This window comes from Ixodes scapularis, unplaced genomic scaffold, assembly GCF_016920785.2.
Source record: "Ixodes scapularis isolate PalLabHiFi unplaced genomic scaffold, ASM1692078v2 PGA_scaffold43__4_contigs__length_2004386, whole genome shotgun sequence".
Taxonomy (NCBI): Eukaryota; Metazoa; Arthropoda; class Arachnida; order Ixodida; family Ixodidae; genus Ixodes; species Ixodes scapularis.
Window position 1 is genome coordinate 1,825,413 of NW_024609872.1, and position 24,759 is coordinate 1,850,171.

Below are 24,759 nucleotides of genomic sequence, written 5' to 3' on the forward strand. Positions count from 1 at the left end.
CTATCTTGGGGGAAATCGAGCAAACCGGTGGCCCGCACCGACATAGGAGGGAAACGGGAGTCATCATACATAGGACGATTTAAGGACACAGGTGGCAAAGGAGAGCCAAATGAGCGACATTATCGGGCTCACGAAAGCCATGGCAGAGATAGCGAAGCAAGCCATCGTACAGAAGCGGGTGAAAGAAGACTGCCCGACGCCGGACACCTGACTAATCCCCCTGTGGCGTCGCAGGACCAACTGTCTGAAGAAATACAGAAAGTTTCACAAAAAGCGACACATAAAGAAGGCCAACAGGCTCGAAAAGGAAGTGCAAATGTACGCAGCCAAGCTAAGGGGGACATATTGGTCTCGTATGTGCGACTCGTTTAACGAACAAATGTCCCTAAAACGGGTGTGGACCGTGTATAACACCATACTCGGCAAGCGGAAGGAAGGGAACACATCCTCGAATATTGCGCTGGGTGTGAACAAGAGCGGAGAGGAGATCCTCGAAGAGACCGGGGGTGTCTACTTCCCCCAACCCGCAACGGAACCAGACAAAGTCATTTATGAGGCGGAGGACGACAGCGGGAAGCCCTACAAGGCGGATTTCGCTGCATTGAAGCTCGAAGCGGCCATCGAGAGGGAAAACCAGAGGAGCACGGCGGGTTCCGATGGGATAAACAACGTGATCCTTAGTAACCTTGACGCCGCGCATAAGAGCAAGCCCCTTGAGCAGATCGATCTGACCTGGCGCGAGGCGCGGATCCTAAATGAGTGTAAACTCTCTTCGGTCTGCCCAATCCACGAGCGTTCCTACACCGTGGCCCGATCCCCAAACACGGGAAGAAGCCGAAAAGACCGCAGAACACGATGCCCATCTCGGTCACATCTGTCATCTGAAAACTAGGAGAAAGAATGGCCCTGGCAAGGATCGACTGCATCCTCGACGAGAATGAAGCCTTCCACACGTATCAAAGGCCTTTGACACGCTCCCTCACGCTACCATAATGGACACCACGAAAAGATTGTGAATACGAGGAAGACCGTTAAACGTCATTAAGACATTTCCGCACGGAAGGAGGTACAAGGTCAAGTCTGGCAAGCACGATAGCAGCGAACGAACGTTACAACGCGGTGGGGTTCCCTCAGGGCGCAGTCCTGTCTCCGACACTTTTCAACAACGCCATGATCCCGCTGATATGGGAACTGCTCAATTACCGGCAATGAAGCTCTACAAATTGGGAGATCCACCTAGTGGCTTAGCAACGTGAAGGGGGAGGGGGGCGGGGAGGGGCCGGAGGGCCCTGGGCCCTGGGTCCCGGGTACCAGGCGTCCTAGTCACATGGGGGGTGCCACCTCTGGCAGCACAGCCCCCCCCCCCCCCCCTTCTTTACTGGTTGGTTGCGATCTCGGGAATTGAATTGAAGGGTTGGGAGGTGGGGAGGGGGTGGCTTCGACGGACATAAGGGCCCCAGATGCCAGATGGCCTAGCTACGCCAATGGATCCACCCGAGGACTGCGTGCCGCGCGCGCCTAAGAGTGGTTTCCGAAGGTTCCGAAGCGTAAAACTGCGACGGCTACGAGCAGGAGCGGCAATAACACCCGCTCGTCTAAAAAAATAGAACGACGCCAAAAGTATCACAATGGACCCTGAGCAGATCCAGCAGGAACCGGACTGGTGTCCTAACTGGAAGGCAGACGTGGCAACTGACGGACGACACCTCCAGTGGGAATGTGCGACGTTCTCAGAAAACGTTTTGCGGCCCTCGACGCGCCGAAACCGTAGAACAGTCTGTCTATGCTGGAAAAAGCGGTGGAGAAACTGCATCTTGACGTCGCCGGTGGGAGGAGCCTAATCTCCATCACCAAGAAACTACATCGGAAGAGAACTGCACCGTGACGTGTCCGGTGACGTCGCCGAACAGTGGCGATTGAGTTGAAACTACATCGTTCTTTTTTTCCCTACAGGGAATTTCGGAGAATTGCCGAGTACGCTAGCGCACACCAGCTCGGAGCACGTGGAGCGAAAGCTCGTGCTGCAGAACCCAGGGATCGTGGGTTCAATCCCCGCTCCTGCTCGTTTCGATCTGCTGGATGAGCATCGTACCGGCGTGCGGTCGTGTACTGCGTGATGCACGTAAAAGACCCCGGGCTAGCAGTCGTACTGCACTGGCTAAATTGCTTATCTACAGGTGGTAACAATGTCACCATGTTCAGGCAGACTAACCTCCTGCTGTATAAACAACTAACGACAAATTTTACTTTTTGACTATGTTTGACTGCGTTAGTGCAACTTCTCTCGTGCTGCACGAGAAAGAACAAAATGTTCCTTCGGGGGTTAAATTTTCGGTGAAGTAGGAAGCAAAAAAGAAGAAAAGAGAATATTTCCCTCAAGTTGGGCTCGTAGTAGATGAGGGGGAAGAAGAGAATCAGTTGTTAGTCCCACGGTGTGTATGGTCTTTTCTTTATATGTATGTTTATTCTAGTTCAGCTGGCCTGACCTGAAGTAGTTGCTTTAAAATAAAGCATATATCTCTCTCTCTCTACCTGAAGTATGAACGAACTAGCTCAACTTAAGCCTGCTACCGTTGCTTGCTTGACTTTTCGCTCAGCCAAATCGCTTATATGGGGTGCACTCAAATGAAAACACAATCGTATTAATTCGTGTAAGAGTATTTAGAATATTTATCGATCACGCCGGTGAACTTGCATCGCTCGAAGAACTTCCTTTTTGTGAGCGCCTTCTCTGCTTGAGTTTGTTGGAAACACAGCCACTTCGAGCCGAGGCAATCGATGATAGCGTTGGTGACATCACCAAGTACGTGACTCACAGAGTACTGGAGAACACCAATGTTTTCGTCGCTCCCGACGGTTCCCTGGAAGCCGCCAGCGGCGTAAAAGCGTAGAGCTGCGAGGACTTCTTGTTCGACCGTCAGCACATGGGGCCCTTCACAACAACGCTGGAGCTTTCCGCGAAGCTGCTGCACAGCCTGCGAGCCACCCCTTTGGTCAGCCGGTATTCGCCCACAAACCTCGCATCGCTCGTCTCGAAAGCATCCCGGCGATCTTTAAAAACTCGATCCGCTGGCGAACCCAACAGTAGAGATGCATATGTTAGGGTCGCCATCTTTTACGATGCAGATTGATCTCTGGCTTCGCCTCGACCACTCAGTTAACTGCATCGTCAAAATGCATCGTGACGACATTTTGACGTCACCGCTAACTGCATCATTTTACGAGCATAGCTCGAACTGCATAGGGAAAAACTACATTTCAACGCCATGTCACGTGACCCGAGAGAAAAGCCAATCAGTGCCCGATGCAGTTTTCTACATCATGTAGTTGGCGTTCCAGCATAGACAGACTGGCCTCTTACACTTGATGCTTGATTCCGACAGGTGGGAGAGGAACAGAGAACAAAGTCGGTCTTGGCTAGCTTGCTCTGATTCGTTGGAGAGTATGGCCTGGACGTGCACATATAAAGTCGCCTTCGAAGTACACCCGCATTTCCTTCTACTCCTTTCCCACCATTAATCCCCAGGCCTGACTATACCGTAGCGTAAATCGTCAGTGCAAGAATCTTCCAGCCCCCTCCTCTCTACCGGAGAACGGGCCAAGGCGATCGTCGTTGATTCTGATCTAAAACGATCTCTCACTCAGATATGGTTATCTGCGATTGACTACGTGCGCGACCAGAAGCGTCGCTGTGGTCGGCATTCGCTATTGGTCAGATGCTCACTATGAATATAATATTATCTGGAGGGCTAGTTAGTTGTCCAACACGTGGGTATATAGAGAAAAAAAAACAACAAGGAAGAAATGACGAGGCAGGAAGAGCGCTAACCTTTTGTCTCCCTCGCCGTTCGTTTCTTGTTGTTTGGCGCTATATATCCTCATGATGCTCACTATGAAGCCTTTCATTTTTTTTAGTTATTTTGATTTCACAGTCGAAAATGAGAACAATGTAAGACTGACAACTTTGACGATGTTCGCTTCAGAATGCGATGACTCCAAGCTTCGACCGTGCTTTTCACACACAAATCAAACTTGTATTTCGCAACTGATGAGAAGTAGCTAGGATTAGAACTCGTGAAGTCACGGAGAGGCAAATTTTGCTCGTGACGTCATCAATGGAAGTCATAAGGTTTGCAAGAAGCGAAGATGTGCAGGCAAGCTGGTTAGGAAACATTATCGTCTAAATCCTTAGACAACAAGGAAATAAAATAACAAACAAGACGGCAAGAAAAAAAACAACTTTCGTCTTCTTTGTTATCTTTTCCGTGTCTCAAAACATAAGTAGGCGGCACCGAAACATCTTCGTGCTGATGATTGACGTCAAACATCGAGTATTTCTCAAAAATTAGCAAAGTAATAGCCTCACTCGCCACAGCTTCTTTGTTTTCGACCCAATCGCATTTTTGTTTCCCATCGATGTGCAGTGATGACTTGGACAATCGTTTCTCGTTACCAGTTCCGTTGGTTGTTCAAAAGCCGGCCGTGCCGTTCACGTCAATCACCTGCCCTCCCGGCCTGGAGTACCTGGCCATGCTGGACCAACTCATCGTTCAGCAGCAAGTGGAGCTTCTGGAGGGTCAGTTGTCGCCCTGACCTCGCGGCAGTCGGCTGCAAGCGGTTGCCGTTAAGTGTTGCTACTCTATACGGGGAAAAACTAAAGGAGAGGCAGAGATGAGAGAGAGCGGCGACGTCAGGGCGCCGAGCTTTCTATTAGAAGGATAGTAGGTAGGCGCAAAGCCTAGCTGCCTTTGTCTCTGCGCACTGCCTCTCTCCAATGAGAGCGAACACGAGCGTCGTCTACTCCTTACACAGGCTCTAGAGTTCGAAAGCCAAACGCCAGAATTTGCGGTAGGAGATCCTGCGGGCCCTATTTGGAGGAAAGCAGTGTTGCCGTTGTGTTGCCTCACACTGAGGCAACACGACGGCAACAGCAACACAACATGTTGTCTAACAGTCGGGCAACTTGTTGTTCGCTCCCCGTGTTGTCCGACAAACCGGTCCCATCTCGGCAAGAGCAGCACAACTTGGACGGCAACTGAAACGTTGCCTCGGTATGGCAGATTTCGGCTACAAAAGCAGCAACAACTTCTGTTAGACAACGTGTGTTGCTCTGATCGCTGGCTAAGCGAATTTCGGGTGGCAACACGACAACACATATAGCTTCGATGGCAGAGCTAGTTCCCTATCAATAACGTCTTACTCAAATAAAGGCTTGGGAAACTTAATTTTAGCAATAATTAAGGCTGGCATGCAGCTAAAATATTTTGATGAATGTTTTTACTGCGTAATAACGGAAAGCGATTGTCGAAATGGTCACAGCTAGGGTCGTGAACATTAAGACTGGTGTTGAAATTAGAACCACCGAGAGACCAGCTTACATTACTGCTGGTGAGATAAAATTGCATGCCTACTCAGCCGCTGATAAAGTATAATAAAAGTAACCCAGAGAAATAATATTTAAAAAAATTAAGCATTAAAACCACCACCCTGATAATGATTATTGATGCTTGGAACTTGGAAACAGCCGCTACCAGACACCTGATTTGTTTCAAAAATACCCAGGACATCTTGGGGAATGAAGCAATCACATAGCAGGTGGTATGCAAATAGACAGCGTTAAAAACGTTTATTCAACTCATTGTTATGAAGGCCAATCGTGTCAATGTCGCAGTTTTGAAACGCTGTCAGTTCAGTTCAACACCAAGCTAAAAAAAACGGTTTGGAATACTGCCGGTGCTTGCTCAAATTTACAGTAAAATATGAATAGGCCGATGTCACTAAGTATTCGGCGCATGCGTGAAGCCGTTATTACTTTATTTCCGAGGAGGCAGGCGGCAGTTCTCGAGACGCCTCGTGCCGTGTCATGCTCTGAACGCGCAGTGCTCCAGCCAGGTTGCCCCAAGTGCGAAAAGACTCAAGTTCCCTCGATTTCTACCCAAACTAGCAGGTGATATCGGTCTATTGCATGAAAGAAAGAATCGGACAGAAACACTTCACAACGGGTGGCGTAAATCCAGAACATATATCCGTGATCTCACTTTCCTCGGTTAGGGCCCTCTGCTTTGTCAGCGAATGAAGAACATTTGAATAAAATAAAGGGTGGAAAATACTTTCAGTGTCAAGTTTTATAATCACAGTCACTGACCGATGTCGTCCCATGGTAATTCCCGGCACTTCCAACGCACTACCCCTTTGTAGAGTCAGATTTCCAGCGACGCCGCGCCGCACACGAACGAAGGTAAACAGTCAAGATAGCGGAGCGTGCGCCGTGTTGTCCCTGCCGTCAGCGCGGTGTGACAGGGCAGTCGGACAACAAATTGGCCAACACGGTTACCGGGCGGCTGCAACATGTTGCCCGACTGTTGTTGTTGCCCCGTTGTGACAGGGTCGCCGGCAACACGATTTCCTCGTGGTTCCGGATAGAGTTGTCCAGCGTTTGCCTCGGTGTGACAGGGCCTTTACTGCTGTATAGACGGCGGCGCGTGTAGCGCGTGCAAGAATACTCTCAGCAGGCCAACGAGGTAGAGGGGCTTAGAGCGATAAACCGGGGTTCCGGTGTGCACTCGAAAGTGACCCCCATAAGGCCACTGCCATTGTGCGCAAGTCTGACCAATCGTCAAGTGACCAAACCAAATACGTGACGTCACGGGAAAGATGGCAGCGCTCAGGCAGCGGCTGGATCCAGCTGGGCCGGAGCTTATCGGATGCTTTGTTCGTTGTCGTTCGTGTCGCTGAGTTGATTTCAGACGCGGAAGGCGTCATATGAGGCCGGTCGAAAGCGACTTCAGAGTTCAGGGTGGTGTCTGACGTAGGTATAACGTGAAAATAAGGAGGAAAGGTGGGCATTTCGCTGGTGACCGACGGGGCTATTGCCACGAGAGAAAATCGGCCCTACGTTGCTCGGACCTCGGATTGATTCGGATACAGCTAGGATAAATTTTAAGGCGACGTTTCTGTGCTCTCGTTGACCACCGGAATCTTCGAAATCTGTTGTGAAGCGTGTGCAATATATTTGGATACACAGTTTAGCGACGGAAATTGCGTGAGTCGTGCTTGACAGTGTGCAATCGTGGTGCCGCTTTGTTCAAATGACCGAAGGCTCGATTTGGTTGTGCGGCGCACCGGAGAGCTGCCTTCAAGCTGGTAGTTCTTGTTCCGTGCTTTAGGTAATGCTGTGCTGCTTAGTAAATTGTTCTGGCGTAGACGTGAACTTTCACGGAACACAGGTGTGGCCGTTGGTATTGATTCCGCTTGTCTGTCGCACGTTTCGTCGACACAAGTTTCATCAACACTCTCTATGCGAATCGCAATCTCATCACGCGTGTTACCTACCCAGTCCACACGTTCACGCCGCTTTGCGACGACAGTCTTCAGCGGCTCATTACCAGAAAAGTGGTCCCACATCCATTTCAGTTCAGTTCGTCCACGGCAGTCGCCAAACCCCGAAGGAGAGGATTTATTCGGACAGAATGCCACTAAAGCAGTGCAGCTTCTTTAGTGGTCGGGATAGACTCTCTTCTGTCAGTTTTGTTATATTGTCACAGATGCTTGCTCCAGTCCTATCTTCTACCAATATTTAGTATTCTGGAAACTTCCAGGCCATGCTCAGCTGTCTTCGTATGTTCTGGTGTAGGTGCTGAGTACTTTACCCATAGCCATTCACTCTATGGGCACCCTGGCGGCTCCTCAGTCAAGTTGCCCGATAACGGGACGTGGGTGGCGGACTATCCCGCGTCTTAAACCCCCGGCGAGCCGTGAACCAAGTCCTAACTCGAGCACGGCAGAAAAACCGCAAGATGGGCGAGTACCACAAGGACGAACATCAGAAATACACCACGAAGAACCTAAAATCCGAGCCAGTCGCTGCTATCAGCAAGAACCACCAAATTTCGCTCTTTTGCCAGAAAAACCGAAGCTGACTAAGCCAACAATGACAAACTGTTGCAGTAAACCGTGACCGCTCACACCATTGTTTGCATGAACGTCGCACCTCACACTCCGACGCCCTTTCACTCAAGGTGTATGAAGACGTCGAAGGCTGGATTAAACAATATGACAGTGTACCCCCCACAGTGGGTGGACAGACAGGCAGCTCCTGCAGAACCTATACTTCTCGTGGAAGAAACTGCCAGGCACTGGTTTGAGAACCACGAATCCTCCTTAACGTTGTGAAAAATTTGCAAGATCAAGCTGAAGTGCATGCTCATCAGCCACCATTGACAAGAGAGAGCTCAATTCAGATTCTGTCTAAGACATGGCCCAAACAAGAGCGTCACCGCCTTCGTGGAGGATGTTTTGCGCCTGGTCGAGCACCACCGCAAACCCTGATGCTACAGAAGACAAGAAGCTAAGAATCCCATGTCCCTCATGTGAGGGACAACACCTTCGGCAGCCTTGTCTGCAACCCCACGATAACAGCCGAAGGGTTTATATCACAGAGGCTTCCAACATTGAATACACACTGCAGGCCCGAGCCAGTCACTATCAACAACTCCCCAGCGTCTCGACACTCGAGTCGTCCAGCTGCAACTTCGACACCAGCCTCCCAGGCATCCGCAACATCACCCACAACGTTGTACGGGAGGAGATCAAGAAGCTACTTCCTGCCATCAGTTGCCCAGCTTTTAATTTGATTGACGAGATTGGGGGAGGGCGGGGGGGGGGGGGTTTCGGAACATGTTCGACAGGCATTTCAACTGAAGAATTCTTCGAGCAAAGCGGCATCTTACGAACCGAGGGCGGCTTATGCCACAAAGTAACGACGTCCACCACCGGCTACCCGTTAGTATTCAATGCTAATTCAACGAGACACCCCAACGCCGAAGCATTCCCGACATCGGAAAGAACCAGTGTAGGTTCTCGCTGAACAGTACACCGAGGAAAACGGAGGTGCTGCGAATGGTCGACAGAAGACCACTCTGCTACCACTGCATGAGGCCGACCTAGCCTACTAGAGGTGCCCGTACCAATGAATTGGCCTCCAAGAGTTTGGGCCGAATGACCTTCGACCACGTCTCGAGGAGCGTCCGCGGTACATTGAGGATTATCTTCGGCGGCCTTTGCCCCTGGTGCTGACATTACCCCAAAGCTCCTGATCCCCATCACCTCGACGGGAGGTAAGCACGACAAAGCAGGTGAACGGCAATGCAAGGACAGTTGATTTGGTGTTGGTTGTCGTCCAAGGGCAAGACCTAATAATTTTCTGACACCAATTATCTGTGTCCACGCAATGAAGCACATAATTTCCAGCTTCGACTGAGAATGCCGCCTAGTGACTTGAAGAAATAGAATGGTTGGTTGTTCTCAAAAGTGGACACCGAGCATCACCCGACTTCACTTTGCCAGACGAAACTTACACAAGTTGCAGTGGTCGCGGGATGCAGAAAAATCACCATTACGAAATTGAAGTGAAATGGCTTGGATAGCCAACAAACACTGTTGCCTGTTGCCAGCCACCAAGTCAACACTACAGCAGAAAGGGCAGCAACGCGTAAGCACTACATGCCCGAGCTTGCTGCTTTGACACAGAGAACTACCAGGAAAATGTGCCGATTAGAAGCCAGCTCTGCTGCTTCAGTGCATCATATGTCAGTGGCCACACATGACGTATGATTACAAGACGGCATCTGTCGGTCAAAATTGCCTCTCGATCAAACTGAACACCGACGTACCAGGAGCGTCATCCGACAACAAGGAGCACAGGTACTACGACTGAACGCCTGACACGAGACTGTCGCAGAAAAAACTCGTTATGGAACCATTTTCTAAAAATCAATAATTATGTAATTAAGTGGAAATAAACATATTTGATACACTAACCAGATAAACATATATCCGCTCGCCTTTACGCCTTCAGAGTCTCTACACAAAGAATTGTGTTCATGGCACGTTCTGGACCTTTGGAAGACATTCGCATCTCTGATCCCTCAACATTAATTGATGGGACATACCAAACTGGCATACTGGTTGCATTGGGCTGCACTCGTTCCACTTCTCCTGGACATGTGGCACACCCGAAAACCAACTCTAGAGATGTGAAAATGTTGTTTATTAATTTATTTTCTCCAAGGGCCTCTGTAGGCATTGCAGAGACGATACTTAGAGCTACACACATGATAACATAAAAGCACACGGACATTAAGGAGCACAAAAAGGGTCCAGCTACCGAAAATAAGTAATTCACTTGTGAGAAATTATTATTGCTGTAACTTGTTAATTGCAAAAAAACAAACACACCTCTGAGCATCTAGTTTAATAATATGTGTTGATTCATTGTAATATAGCAATATACTTCCTATACGTATGACACAATATAATCTATGCAAAACTCCATCAAGCAATACAACTGTCATCATATTTTTTCGGCGTAAATCACACGAGTGGGTTCCAGTTCACGTAGAATGCTAATGCAGGATTTGAGTACAATAGGCGCTGAGCCGAGTTAACAGTGATGTCTAACATAACATTCTTGTCGAACAAATTCCCAAAGCATGAAGGCCTTGGGTAATGAGAGTAGTAGCTACTGTAATTCGTTTCATCCCAATTTGGCAAACGGCGAAGGCTACAGTCTCGGTGATCCAATATGCACGTTGGAGAGAGGCACATGGCAACATATCATCAGGGTGCTCATCTGCACAGATTTGTGACACACCTTCACTCCGTCTCTCTGATTGGCTCGAGCGGGTTGTGGCGGTTTCCCTTTACCAAGTTCCGGTTAAACGAAGTATAGGCGGCCCACACTTTTGAAAAAGGTCTATTGAAGAGACTGAAAGGAACAGTAGTCAACATGTTTCAACAAGACTGCTGTTCGGGCAAGGGATGAACGCAAATATGAATCCTCTTGTCCAGGTAATTAAAACAAGTTAAGAATTGACCGGCTTATACAATGCACCTCCGCATCTCATGAAGAAACGACGGTCGCTTCCTGCAGTGTGGCCTTGGATTCAGTATGGCCGCCATTAGAGCAACATTGCGATACCCTGCTCCGCAAGTTGAACATATGCAGTTACTCTAGCATACGGCCGGTTCTCTACCAGGGTTGAGAAAGGAGGCAGAGCGCAGTTGGATTTTACTCCACTTTTCTGCTCCGGCTCCCTCCATGGTGTCTTGGCAAGGTTTTTCGCCTCTGGTCTCTGCTACGTGGCGGGGTAACGAAAGAGGGCACAGGGCTCTCCCACTCGCCTCCGCTCATGTAGACTGCGAGGCACCGATATGGGCGCCTGGCGTTTTGTTGTTTCGTGAAGGAGGCAAACGGGCGCTACGCCGGTACGTCTGAGGGCAGACGTTGCTGTTTCGATTGTGCTTGCCCTATACACGGTTGCTAATCCTGAAGCCAAGATTCAAACGAAAGCCGGCTGACAACTGTCGCGATTCGCTTTTATACTTGCTTGTTAAAGTTGTAACCTGGATTACTGTAAAGATGTCTGCATGCACGTCTTGGAACTCAAGTACGCCAAAAGGGCCGGACTTCTTCGCAATTGGGTCTAAAGACTAGAATGTAAAAGTTAATTGTATTGTGAATTGCCACAGTACAATTGCAGGCGATAAGTTTCTAGATTACATTAAAAGAGATTGGAAAGGCCTATCCAACACCCCGCTAGTCGCTCAAGAGGCTGCCATTGAGCACAGTCGGAATACTGACAGCACCCGAGAACGTTTAGCGCGCCGGAGAAATGGTTTTCTTGCTAGCTTCAATGGTATTTAAGTAATCATTATAATTCCACTGCATTATTATTTATCAACCGGTACAGCTCGCGCCGGTGCTCGTCTGTCCTTTATGAATGGCGCTATTTGTCGTTTTAGCAACATAATTTACATTTATACGAGCAAATAACAGGCGGGAAAAGGTAAAATCTAAATTTAGGTAATTAAAAAAAATTGATGTGTGTGCATCACGCAAGCAAGCAATATCTGCACGAAGAAATTAAGCGTCCCAATGTTCTGCATCTAGCAAAAACAAATCTTGGAAAATGGTAGACCGTTCCATTAAGTTGCATGACTGCGCCCTTCTATCTCCTCAAATATAGCGTGAATATCCGAATTAGGCCATCAATAGGTACAGGGGAAATAATTTATATATCGAGGACGAAATAACTTGCGCTTACACCTGTAGGCCGTTTATTCATTCAAATGAATGAAGACAAATGAAAAATTACCACCTACCTAATATAAAATGTATTTTAATAAAAAAAACACAGTTTGGTACATGTAGTTGGTGAATATTTCTATTCAACGTATTCACAAGTTAAAACACTAGCCCACATTGTCTGAGAAACAAGGATACCGAAGGCATTCGACACCAATCTCGATTTTATGTGAGGATATATAAAGTATAGCATTTCACAAGGCACAGAGTCGGTAGATTAGAACGTTCCAGTTTTAATAGGTATCTGCGGCGCAACGGAAAACGAGATGCGCGACAAAAAATTAATATCTAATAATGTGGTACGCACAAAGATCTTCATTCGTTCTTTTTAACAGAAAAACAAAATATATTCACCAGGCAGTTATTTTAGATGAAATAATTTGTGTGAACGACGATAAATATCAATACAGACCGTTCGGATATAGTTGTACTCGACAACGAATTGCCGCGCATACCGTCATAGCGTAAATACGAAGTTCGCAATATAATATTCAGAAACAAAATACAAACCCACGGTTGTTCGTGTCTGAATAATAATAATTCACACTTGAATAAACAGCGATGCAGACGCTCACTCCATAATTGCACGAGGTTGTCGCGAATGCTTCAGACAAACAGTGCACACCGTGATGAATACTTCACGAAACTCGCGATGATGCGCCGTTGTATCCCAACAAAGCGCGCCTTCCTCAGGCACTCGGCCGGCGCGCGAAGGAGTGGAAGCGAAACAAACAAAAAGGCAAATAATTTCTTTACTTGGCAACGTGGCGGCTGGCGCGAGAGCTGCGGAGGACGGCAGCGACCGTGGCGGAGTTGTAAAAGCCACACAACCAGTGCGCAACACGAGCGTCAGCGACGCGATTACGGTGAGAGCGAGAACTGAGTGAGGTCAGTGAGTGAGCTACTTCAGGTGTTCGATGAAGGGCGTGAGTTCCTGAGTTTAGTTAGTTCATGAGTTCGGTGAGTTCGGTGAGGGTCGTGAGTTATTGAGTTCGGTTAGGGGTGTGAGTTCGTTGAGCTCATGAGCTCACGAGGTGAGGGGCGTGAGTTCGCTGAGTTCATGAGTTTGGCGAGGGGCGTTAGTTCGCGAGTTTATTGAGTTCATGAATTCGGTGAGGGTCGTGTTTGTGAGTTCGGTTAGGTGTGTAAGTTCACCGAGTTAATTAGTTTGGTGAGGGGCGCAAGTTCGTTAGTTTAGTGAGTTCATGAGTTCGGTGAGGGTCGTGAGTTAGTGAGTTAGGCTAGAGGCGTGAGTTCGCTGAGTTCATGAGTTTGGTGAAGGGAGCAAGTTCGTGAGTTTAGTGAGTTCATGAGTTCGGCGAGTTCATAAGTTCGGGGAGGGTCGTGAGTTTGTGAATTTGGTTAGGGGTGTGAGTTCGCTGATTTCATGAGTTTGGTGAGGGGTGTAAGTTAGAGAGTTTATTGAATGAATGAGTTCGGTGAGTTCATGAGTTCGGCGAGGGTCGTGAGTTTATGTTCGGTTAGGGGTGTGAGTTCGCTGAGTTCATGAGTTTGGTGAGGAGCGTAGGTTCGTGAGTTTATTGAGTTCATCAGTTCGGTGAGAGGTGTGAGTTCGTGAGTTTATGTGTTCAGTGAGTTCATGAGTTCGTGAGTGAGGATTTGAAGGTGAGTTCTGCCGTAAAGAGGGTTACTGAGTTTTTAACATTTTTTTAAAACTTTGAGCTTGCTTTGAGCGAGTGAGTTCACCACTAATGTCGATCTCTAATGCTCGATGCCCCTGAATGTCTCTTTCCAAGTGTCACAACCCAAACAACAGCCATCACGAATCGGCGATTTCTAGAGGCGTGGATTTACAGCTCGAGATTAGTTTATCATTCCAAAACCGACGCACTCTAGCGGAGGATTCATAACGGATCTTGCGGAGCCCGGAGCAGGTGATGCAAGCAATGCGAATGCAGCAGATGACTCGGGGAGAAACGATATTACGGCGTCGGCTGCGCCACTGCTTGGCTCGCTACCGCGGCGGCCCGCGCTCCTCCGGTGTAGGCCGCCCGAGTTCCCAAAGTGACCCTCTCTAGTAACGTTGCGCTCATTTAAAAACCTGTTAACAAGCTCGGGTTAAAATACTCAGAGATTAATTAAAAAGAAAGTTTTGAACTGTAAATATATTTTTAAAAAAGCCGTTGGTTGGTTTTAAGGAAAAGTTTTCGTTCCACTATATTAACGAGTAGAGATTATAATAAGTCAAATATTTATATATCAGTGGAAAGGAAATACATTTTTTAAGATAATAAACATCACCGAAGTAAGAGTTGATAAGGTTTCTTTAAAATAAACTACCTATCTCTGATTTCGTTATTCAATGCGAGCACCATATCAATTTTAACATTAGCGTGGCATTGCTCATGTACAAGTTATCTGGTTCGTCTCATAAGCGAACCTGGCAATCACACAGCGCAAATGATTCTGTTCGGACAACGAAGCGAGATTTTATGACAATAATTTAACACGCAGACACACTCATACGCGCATGTACGCACGCAGGCACGTACGAATGCACGCACACACACAAACAAACGAGAAAAAATTTAGTTTGTTTTGGGGCGTTGAATGTTTTGAATTACCGGGCGGACGATGTAGAAGACAAGAACGAAAGTGAATTATGTGTATACGCTGTAATGAAGAAGGCTACAGAAAGGAACTTAGGTATATTCTTATAGGTAAACTCGGAAGAAACAAAATGTGCAGTGTGTTTCGTGCCCCCTAACTTTAGGGCAAGAAAGGTTTTCCGGAAACAGGAGTACATGGATATACATATCAGAAGTATAGACCAGATTATTGAAGCCTAGTACAGGCGATACGATATCGGAATACAAAGCACCGACTGTGTTCGTTTTTATTATTATTATGATTCTTATAAAATTTCGTGCCGCTCTAGGCTTTAAAATCAACCCCGAAACACAATCTAAAGTTCGGTTCAGACACCTGCGTTTGACTGCGTTAAGACTGCTTGCGTTGAGCTGCTGCTATGGCGACCCTTACGACGAGCCAATGGGGAGCGCTGTGGTGCACGATGCAACGAAGCTTGACTCCGTCAACGCAATTGCGTGAATGAGCCTTGGGATGAAAAAAAAAAAAATCTATCTTAGCAGCGCATAACAATTGTCTGCAACATAAAAGCTATATATAATAATTTAAAAGTCTTAAAGAGCCCCTGAAAATATTTTTTTTAAACAGCGTAATTGAAGCGCGCGTGTCGAAAAATTAATTAATTTAAGCAAAAAAAAAATAATTAAAGCAATATTGATGGCGTGAGGCGCTCTTCAGTCGGTAGTCACCTCCTTTCCACTTGTTTTCTCTCTCGGAATTTCGGGCGCTTGGAGGAAAGGTGGGTCGGCTTGGCCATCACGTTGAGGTGGAGTGAGTGTATGACCATTTCGTGCCGTCATGGACTTTGCGCTCAAAATTTGAAATAATTCTCGCGCCGTCAATATTGCTCTAAACATTTTTTTTTTCGCGTAAAATTAGTTTTTGACATGCGTGTCCCAACCGGACTGTTCAAAACAAGATGCCTTTCTTTTCAATATTATTTTGAATAAAATGTAACATTAAATATAAACACGCTTTACAGTTTAATCAAAATTAACCGTTGGGCATCCTGAAAATAGTGAGCGCTAAAGAAAATGACAAGACGAAGATAAAATCAGGACAAGCGCTTTAAAGTTAATCTAATTTGGAATTTGAAGCTTAGCCTATTGCCTTGACTCACATCGAGATTTTTTATGAATTTATAAGCTCAAGCTTTTCAGTAGCTTTAAGGAAACTGAAAGCTGAGCATTCTTAAGGCAGTATAATCAACTCAGTTTTTACAGCGAAGCTGTTTATGGCTAGGGTTCCTGGATTTTTCGTGTGCAGTGACTAAAAACTTTAAGCTCGCACCGCCGTGCGCGCCACGCGCACACGCCTTCCCCGTATAAAAGATTCGAAGTAAATAACCGAAATAAAGTTTTGACGAACGCGCGTGCAATGCGCGATTTGTTTTAGGCTTTGGCTTTAGAACCCTTACTGCTGCAGACGCCGGCACGTCCAGCGCGTGGAACACCATTTCCTGCAATCTCCTTGATGCTTGGATAATTTAGCGCTAGGTCTACTCAGTAGAGGCGTGCACGCACGTGCTGAGAGCGGACGCATGTTCTATGGGCTCCGCAGAAAATCGTTCTTTTTCTTGGAAAATTCCTTTTCTGTGCGGTGAAAAGTGTTGGAGAAGACAGAGCTAACGTTCCGGTTTCGCTCGATACCACTTTCATGCCGGTGAGCCGAATCTTTCTCATTTCAAGGACATTGTCACGATTCTGGCCCACGGAGCGCCTGTTAACACTCGTTAGGCTTCGCGCCGCAGGGCGCGCCGCACCGAGCTTCTCGGAGCGGCCGCCTAGCTAGGCCTATCGCGTGGCGGTCGCCGTCCTGGTGGGGGCTGAAGGCTGGAGGATGGATACAAGGACCCAAGAAACTCCAAGTACCGGTCGAGTGATCGGCTATAACCCAGACGAGGTGGCGCATGGATTTATCAACCCGGCGCAGCGGCCACTCCGGGATGATGGAATCAAGGATGCCACCTTGGGGGACCAGGAGGACGGAGGACCCGGCAACGGCTGGGTGCAAGTACTGATGCAGAAGAAAAAGAGCAAGAGGGAGACACAAGGCCTCGAGAAACAAGTTCGAGATGAAGCCGGGGGAACAACGGCGGAGAATTTCAAGTCGAGGAAAACTCTGAGGTTGCCCAGTCTCAGAGTCTACAAGCACAAGGTCATTATCAAACCTCATCGGGTCGCGGTGGACCTGAAGCGGTACAGGAGCCTGATCGGGGAAGCGGTCCAGAGCTCCCTGCCGAGAGGATTGGACGAGAAGACGGTCGTAAGGCTGCTGGAAGCACAGAATACAATCATGGTTTGTACGGACGAATGGAGCGAAGCGGAAGCCGTCGCAGGTATCAAGAAACTGAATTTTCCTGTCGGCGTGCTAGACGTCGAAGCGTATCATGTCTCCCCGAGCGAAGATGCGTGCCGCGGCGTCATACACGGTGTCCGGCCTGACCTGACTAACGAACAGATTCGACAGAAAACCAGAGCTGTGGGATACGAAGTTCTAGAAGCAAGGAGGCTAGGGAAGTCACAGTCTGCGGTAATCGTATTTGCGGGGAAGAAGGTACCGTTCACGGTGAGCTTCAATTGGCTTGAGACTCCCTGCTTATCTATAAGAAGACTAGGGCGGCTTGTCTGAACTGTGGTGAAGTGGGCCATCGGACCGACGTATGCAGCAAGCCGGAAGGATTTGCGTGCTCGGCGTGCAGGGCCACTGAGGTCGGTGAGGACCATGAGTGTGTGCCGAAGTGTGCCTTGTGCGGGGGGGCCCACAAGACCTACGACAGACACTGCCCGGAGAAGTTCTACAAGGAGACTAAAAGCAGGGAGCCTAGACGGAGTCGGGGGAGACGTCGCGACGGCGCGCAGCACGTGCGGTGGCTTTCGAGAGAGTCGGGACGGAGCGTGTCAGACTCGCGCACCCGCTCGCGCAGCCGGTCCGCCAGCTGTGGGAGAAGCGCGTCTCGAGATATGACTACATCCAAGCGGCGCCCGCAAAAGGGCAAGCGAAAAAAGAGCAAGCGAAGCACCTCTATGGAAGGGATCTTCACTGATCCAGGCAATAGCAAGAAGTGGCCGGAACTCCAAAGGGTCGGGGATCAGGAGTCGAGGAGCACGTCCCAGCCCAAAGGTGGAGGGGCGAGCAGCAACGGAGCGATACAAGACCTGCGGAGGAACGTGACCCACTGCAAAAAGACCATAGAGGAACTTTGGAACAAAAGAGAAAGAACCGGGGGAGTCTCGGCAGAGCAAGTACAAGCGATCGTGGAGACGACCGTTCAGCGGGCGATCCAGGGACTTCAAGAATTCTTCACCAGCCAACTGATGCAGCTGACATGCAGGGTCACCGAGCTGGAGAAATTAGGAAAGACTCTTGAGCAAAACCAAGAGAGCCTCTTCAGGCAGTTCGTCTCGAAGCGGAGAAAAACGGGCGAGCCTCTACGGGACGCAGAAATTTCGGACGCAGAATCATGCGCAAGTCAGCGAAGCCAAGTTTGAAAGTGTGGCAGTGGAACTGCAGGGGGATGGGTCGGAAACAGGCGAGCCTTAGCCTGAGGGTGTCGCTTGAACCCAATCCCCCGGCGGTGATACTGCTGCAGGAGCCGGGCAAGAAACCAGTGAAGATCAAAGACTATGCTACAATTGAGGGCGACCAATACGTCGCGACGCTTGTGCACAAGACCTACGCAGCCACGAGACTAGACTTGGATGGCTGTGAGGTGTCGTGCTGTCACATTGTGATCATCCCAGTGAAAAAAGGGGATCGGGGTGTACATGTGGTGAACGTGTATGGAAATCCAAAGAACCATAAGACGGACTACAGGCGGCTCATCGCGAAGGTGGTCAAGGAGGCCGGGAAGGACCCTGTGGTTATTGCGGGAGACTTCAACGCCCCTCACCCGGGATGGGGTTACAAGTACGTTTCTCCGAAAGGCAGAAGGCTGGCGGAAAGCATCAACCAGGAACGCCTAACATTGCTTACCGAGGTTGATCAGCCAACCAGGACGGGCACGAGCTCATGCAGAGACACCTGTCCGGACCTGACGCTTGTCAAGAACGTGGCGAACGCTGAGTGGACTAACCTCATGGAGCAACTCGGTAGCGATCATTGTATCCTCGAAACGACTATTCACGAGTCCGGATACACAAGAAAGACGGGAAAGGCAAGAATAACGGATTGGGACCGATGGCGAAAACAGAGAGGGAAAGGTGCAGCTAGCATCGAGAACATCGAGGATTGGTCTTCGGAGGTGATCGCCAGTGTCAAGCCGTTCGTGGCTGAAGTTGAACTCTCAGAGAAGACCCCAGCAGTGGACACGCGTCTGCTTCATCTTTGGGAAGCACGACGCGGGCTGACCAGGAGATGGAAGAAACAGCGCTACAACAAGAAGCTGAGGAAGAGGATTCAAGCACTCACAAAGCTGGCCGAGGACTATGCGGTGGACTTGGCTAGGAAGAACTGGTATGGCCTGTGTGACTCTATACGGGGAAGCCTAGGCACGGCTCAGGCATGGAGGATGCTTAGGGCCTTAATCGATCCGAGTAGGGCAAAGGCGGTGACGGGCGGCCGTTTAGCGGAGCTGATACATAAGTTACCCGGGGACCGCAAGCAGATCATGGATCGGCTGGCGGAAAGGTATTTGTGTTTGGAATCCACAGGAGAAATCGTGGAGTATGAAGGGCAGGAAAACTCTGAATTAGACAGGCCAATTACTGTCGCGGAATTGGAGTATGAGCTCGGGGTTATGAGGAAGGGCGCAGCACCCGGACCGGACTCCCTCACAGCGAAACTCCTCTACAACTTAGGGGAAGGGGACCTGAAAGAGCTGGTACGCCATTTCAACGAACATTTCTGGGAGCGCGGGCTTACTCCAGATAGTTGGAAGGTTGCTGACATTCGCTTCATTCCAAAACCCAAAAAGGAGCTCAAGCTAGAAAATCTGCGGCCGATTTCGCTTACATCTTGCCTGGGCAAGGCGTTCGAACGAGTCATAAACTCCAGGGTTATGAAATATCTAGACAAGGAACAACTCCTTCCGAACACGCAGTTCGGGTTCAGACCTCACACATCGACGCAGGACATACTCTTGTGGATATATAAGGATATACTGGAGAATCCGAGGAGCGGCCAAACGAGATGCCTTCTAGCTTTAGACTTGAAAGGCGCGTTTGATAATGTTTCGCACGAAAGCATACTTAGGGGTCTCAGCACAGTTAACTGCGGGAGAAGAACCTTCGAATATGTCCGCAGTTTCTTGACGGACAGGACAGCCACGTTGACGTTGGGAAGTATGCAATCTGGGACATACAGACTGGGTTCCAGGGGTACGCCGCAAGGGGCAGTACTTTCCCCGTTGCTGTTCAACCTTGCGCTGCGGGGTCTACCAGAAGCGCTGAGGGCGGTTCCGAACGTGGAGCATGCCATATACGCGGATGACATCACCCTGTGGTGCAGGGAGGGCAGTGACGCGGAAATAGAAGAGAAGCTTCAGGCGGCGGCGGATATCGTCGGAGAGTACGTTATGAGATGCGGGCTTAAGTGCGCCCCTGAGAAATCTGAGCTTCTTGTCTTCCGAAACCCTCGCGATAAGCTAGTCGATCACATTGACGTGGTGATAGATGGGGTCCGGGTCCCAAAACCAGCGGAGGTTCGGATTCTGGGCCAGCTTCTACAACAGGGGAGGGGGAACAAGTCGACTATCGACAGACTGGACGCCATGACCACGCAGGTGTGCGGTATGATGAGGCGAATTAGGAACCGTAGACACGGTATAAAGGAGAAAGAGGCAATACAGTTGGTCCAGGCCTTCATTATTGCCAGACTGACGTACGGCACTCCGTACCTGAACTTGAACAAGGCGGAGATGCAAAAGCTAAACGTACTGATAAGGAGAGCGTACAAAAACGCGCTGGGGCTACCGGAGCGTACGGCGACCGAGAAACTGCTTAAACTTGGGGTGCATAACACCATAGAAGAACTTCATAAAGCTCAACTAGTGTCACAGCTGAAGCGACTTTCTTCCACAGTGAATGGAGCGTGGCTTCTGGACAAACTGGGAATGGCAGTACCCGGCGGTTCTCACGGGCCCGGAGACGCGGGGGAAGAGCTGCCGGCTGAGATCCGGCAGAGATTCACGATCAGTAGAATCCCCCGCAACATGCATCCGGATAGGAATGCGGAACGGAGACAAGCGCGAGCGGTGGCCCTAGCGCGTTCCTGGGACAGCAGAGAGGGAACCCTGTACGTGGATGGGGCCGGTCCGGTGCTGGGGGTGGCTGTAATAGCGGTGGCCAGTGCGCAAGGGCAGATCAGACGCGTCGCCTCCATACGATCGCAGACGGTTGAACAAGTGGAGGAGGCGGCCATAGCATTGGCGGTGGTTTGCAATCCTCGTGCGACGATAATTTCGGATTCACAAAGAGCTTGTCAAAACTTTGCGCGAGGGGTCGTGGGTCAACCAGCTCTAAGGCTCCTCCGCAAAACCGCAGTAGAGGGAGTACATCTGATTTGGACCCCCGGCCATATGGGGCAAGTCGGAAACGAGGCGACGAATGCTGCGGCCCGAGGTGCGTTATACCGGGACTCGGTTCTGCCCCAGAGGGATCTGGACAGTGCGCTCACTTACAGTGAGGCCTAAAAGGCTCTACGAACACATAGGGCAGAATATCCTGGGCCGGCCAAAGGTCTCAGCAAAGAAGAAGAGTTCACGTGGAGACGACTTCAGACGGACACGTTCGTCGCACCGATCCAGCTACATCTGTGGTACCCAGAGCGGTACGCCACGGCGGACTGTCCCTTCTGTGGTGAGCCCTGGGTGGGCGTTTATCACGTTGTCTGGGCATGCAAGAACCTCCCAGGACTGGCTCCAGTCGAGGAGCCCAAACTCGAGAAGTGGGAAGCGGGACTCAAGTACGCGACGGCTAGCGAGCAGAGGCTGCTCGTGGCCCGAGCACTCCGAGTTCACTCCGCACTTGGAGCCCCGGAATAGGGGCACACAACCACTCTCTCCTTTTTCTTCCCCTTTCTCCCCTTCCCTTTCCTAAATCTTTCAACTCAATAAAGTTTTTCAACAACAACAATACTCAGTAGATTATTTGTCAATAGGCACTATTTTCATGATCAGTGGGCTCAGATAGATAACAAAGGTTTCTCAAAGATTTGCCGTTGTGCGACCCGCGTCGGCCATGTCTTAAAGTCCCTAAATAAAAGCTTTCTACAAGTAGCGACATTTTTTGAAGCGCCGACTACGTGACGGTGCAGGGTTTTGGAAGCGAATGGCGGCGCACAGCAGAGGTTTGAACTGAATGCCGCCATCTTGTTCCAGCGGAATGTGCTTTGTCCTTTGTATTGGTGGTCGTTACTTGTAAAATAAGTATCAAGAATCTTTACCATGTCTCTGATCGCACCGCCCTCTCTTTGTCGTCGTTGCGACCGCTCGCGTTCCTAGTTTCCTTTCCTTCCGCTCTCCCGGGGTGGCGGTCCCGTCGCGCGTGTCCACTTTTCCCCGGATGGCAGTCCCGTCGCGCGGGTCTACTTTCCGCCAGATGGCGGTCCCGTCGCGCGTGCGGAGTGAATATAGATTTCACATTTAAATATTCTAAGCTTAAATGGTAAAACAAAATGGCTAGGTGGCGTAAGCTACCGCCCGATCCAAAGGGCTCAGCCGTATTCACCCATCCATCCATCCATCTAGTTTCCTCCGGCTCCTCGGGGCGGGCATGTGTCGTGTGCTTAACAGCTTCGCTGGTCATCCACCGTCACAAAGTATAATGACTCATGATTTTTTTTCGTAGATAATTGTGACTTCTGTGAGTACGGGGGAACTCTCTGATAGCCATTTATTGTTCTCCAGCGTGTTTTTGTGGCGTAATATTCGATAGACTGCGTAAATACCTGCTCCAACAAGTTACAGTTCTTGTTAAAGGCTATTAGCCCCGAGAAGTTCGCGTGGCGCCCCCTTACGGCAAACCGGGGTGACGTCACGGCGAGGAGAGAATTTTTCCCCGACTCGCCCCGCTCGCCTTGTGGAGGCTGTAAAGACGCTAGCTGTCGGCGCGCTCGTTTCTATTTAATGTTTTCTTGGCGTGTTTTTCCTAGGAAGGGTAAATTTTTATGTGTGCCTTTATTGAGGTATGGCCTGTAGCTGCAGGTGAAACTTCCACCAACATTTTAAGCATGGTTGACAGGGCAGGCAACGCATGAACCGCAGCTGGTATATGACAATAAAGAAATATGGCCGCAATTGCAGGAGCATCACTATAGATTTACATCTCGCACAATAAATGGTGCTGATGGTCTGAATGAATGGGCAGGTTATGTATACTATTTTTTGTTTTGTATTTCCGTTTTTAAACAAGATCGCCGTAGCAGAAAAGCTGCATGCTGCTCGGGAAACATGCTAAATACATTCTGGACCATGAGGAGAGAATCACAAGTAGGACAGCCCAAGTGCAGGGGCAAAGTAAAAAAACAAGGAACATTTATTATATACATTGCTCGCATTTGACCTTTGCTGGATTCGTATAGTATTTCAATGAACTGCACGGGTGATATTTGTGGATTTGTTTATATCAACCCTCAAGTAATGTATAACAAACGTAAGCGAAGGTGTCTAGCTCGTTATTAGTCCGTTAAGCCCTAGGATTGAGATTTTATTTAAATCGAATTGTCCTGAAGCTAAAATACCAGAAACTTTTCTCACGCAGACGGTCGCCCTTCATGGGTTCCATATTTTGTGCTACTAGTGCTGCAACTACCACTGGACAGACGTTCGAATGCTTGCTTTTACTCCTGTTTTCCTCTGTTGTCAGAGAGTCCAGCTGTAGGGAGTTTGGAGGCTGAGGAAGCTTTTGGAGACCTGCAGCTGTGTCTCTTTTAATTAGAAATGACAATTCAGAGTAAACGGTGTATTTTAGTAATACCCAAGGCTGGAATAAAAATGGCAAGAAAAAGTATAAACATTCCAAATTATGGCACTATCGCCGTGCATATTTTGGGCAGTTCAATACATATCATACAGGCAACTGCGGGCAATTCGGCCGTTTTTGCTTCTACCATACAAACTGATTTCCAGTAATTGTGCATCTTCTAAGAAATATGCCTGCATACGTGTATAAACTATATAATTAAATTACGAAGAAGCTAGATTTATGTAAAACAACCCTGTCCCACGAGCACTTCAAAGATAATCAGACACAGGGCCTTTAAGACATCTGCGAACCAGCGTATGCAGAACGGCAGCGCAAAGTCGGAGTTCCGAGCTAATTTGCCGACCACCCAAAGGCTCATGATATAAATGCCACTTTAAATGCCTTTGAAAGCGGGATGTAATATCGTCCTAAATCATGAACATGCAAGGGACAGAATTCCAGCGTCTGAAACACTTGCGCCACCGCTCCACCGATCCTTCGCAAAATTGCCTTGTGTCGTGTGGACGGGCGGGGAGGTTCATCGGCGGAATTGCCTCCGCCGAGAGCTTTCGGGATTTGTAACCCAATTTTAAAGGTAAAGGGGACAAGCAGGCTTATAAAAAGTATGGAAGCACGTCAATATCGGCCTAACACAACGTCTTGTACACCGGGTAAACGAAGTCCAGCTCCTCGAAGAGCTTGCGGCACACAACGCCAAACCAGGAAACCGGTGCTGGGAAGCGAGCCGATGCGAGATCGCGGAGCGGAGTCATCGCCCTGACGTCACGCTACGCCTCACCCGATCAGGGCGGTGCGACCGCAGCGACGCTTGTGTTCGCTCTCGGGGCTAATATATGTACGCTAGAATTTTGGGGGTTTGGTTTTATAACTATTTCTAATGCAGAATTTGACCCTGAATTAAGCGAAATTGTTCTTTCAGTCCGTGGTGTATTTGTTTTAAAAAATATATATCTTGCCTCTAAGTTTTTTTTGCGCGGTTCTTTGGCAAAACAGAAACTACTGGCTCGAGAAACATCAATCATGGTGATCAGCTGCATGTCTGACGTCACTCCTATACCGCGACTCAGCGAGACGTGTGTT

The 24,759-nt window shown here is 49.0% G+C and overlaps 1 pseudogene; it reads left to right on the top strand.

The window, feature by feature from the left end:
* The first annotated feature begins 18,615 nt into the window (after window positions 1–18,615).
* On the top strand, window positions 18,616–21,817 carry LOC120850627 (annotated as a pseudogene).
* Window positions 21,818–24,759: the final 2,942 nt, after the last annotated feature.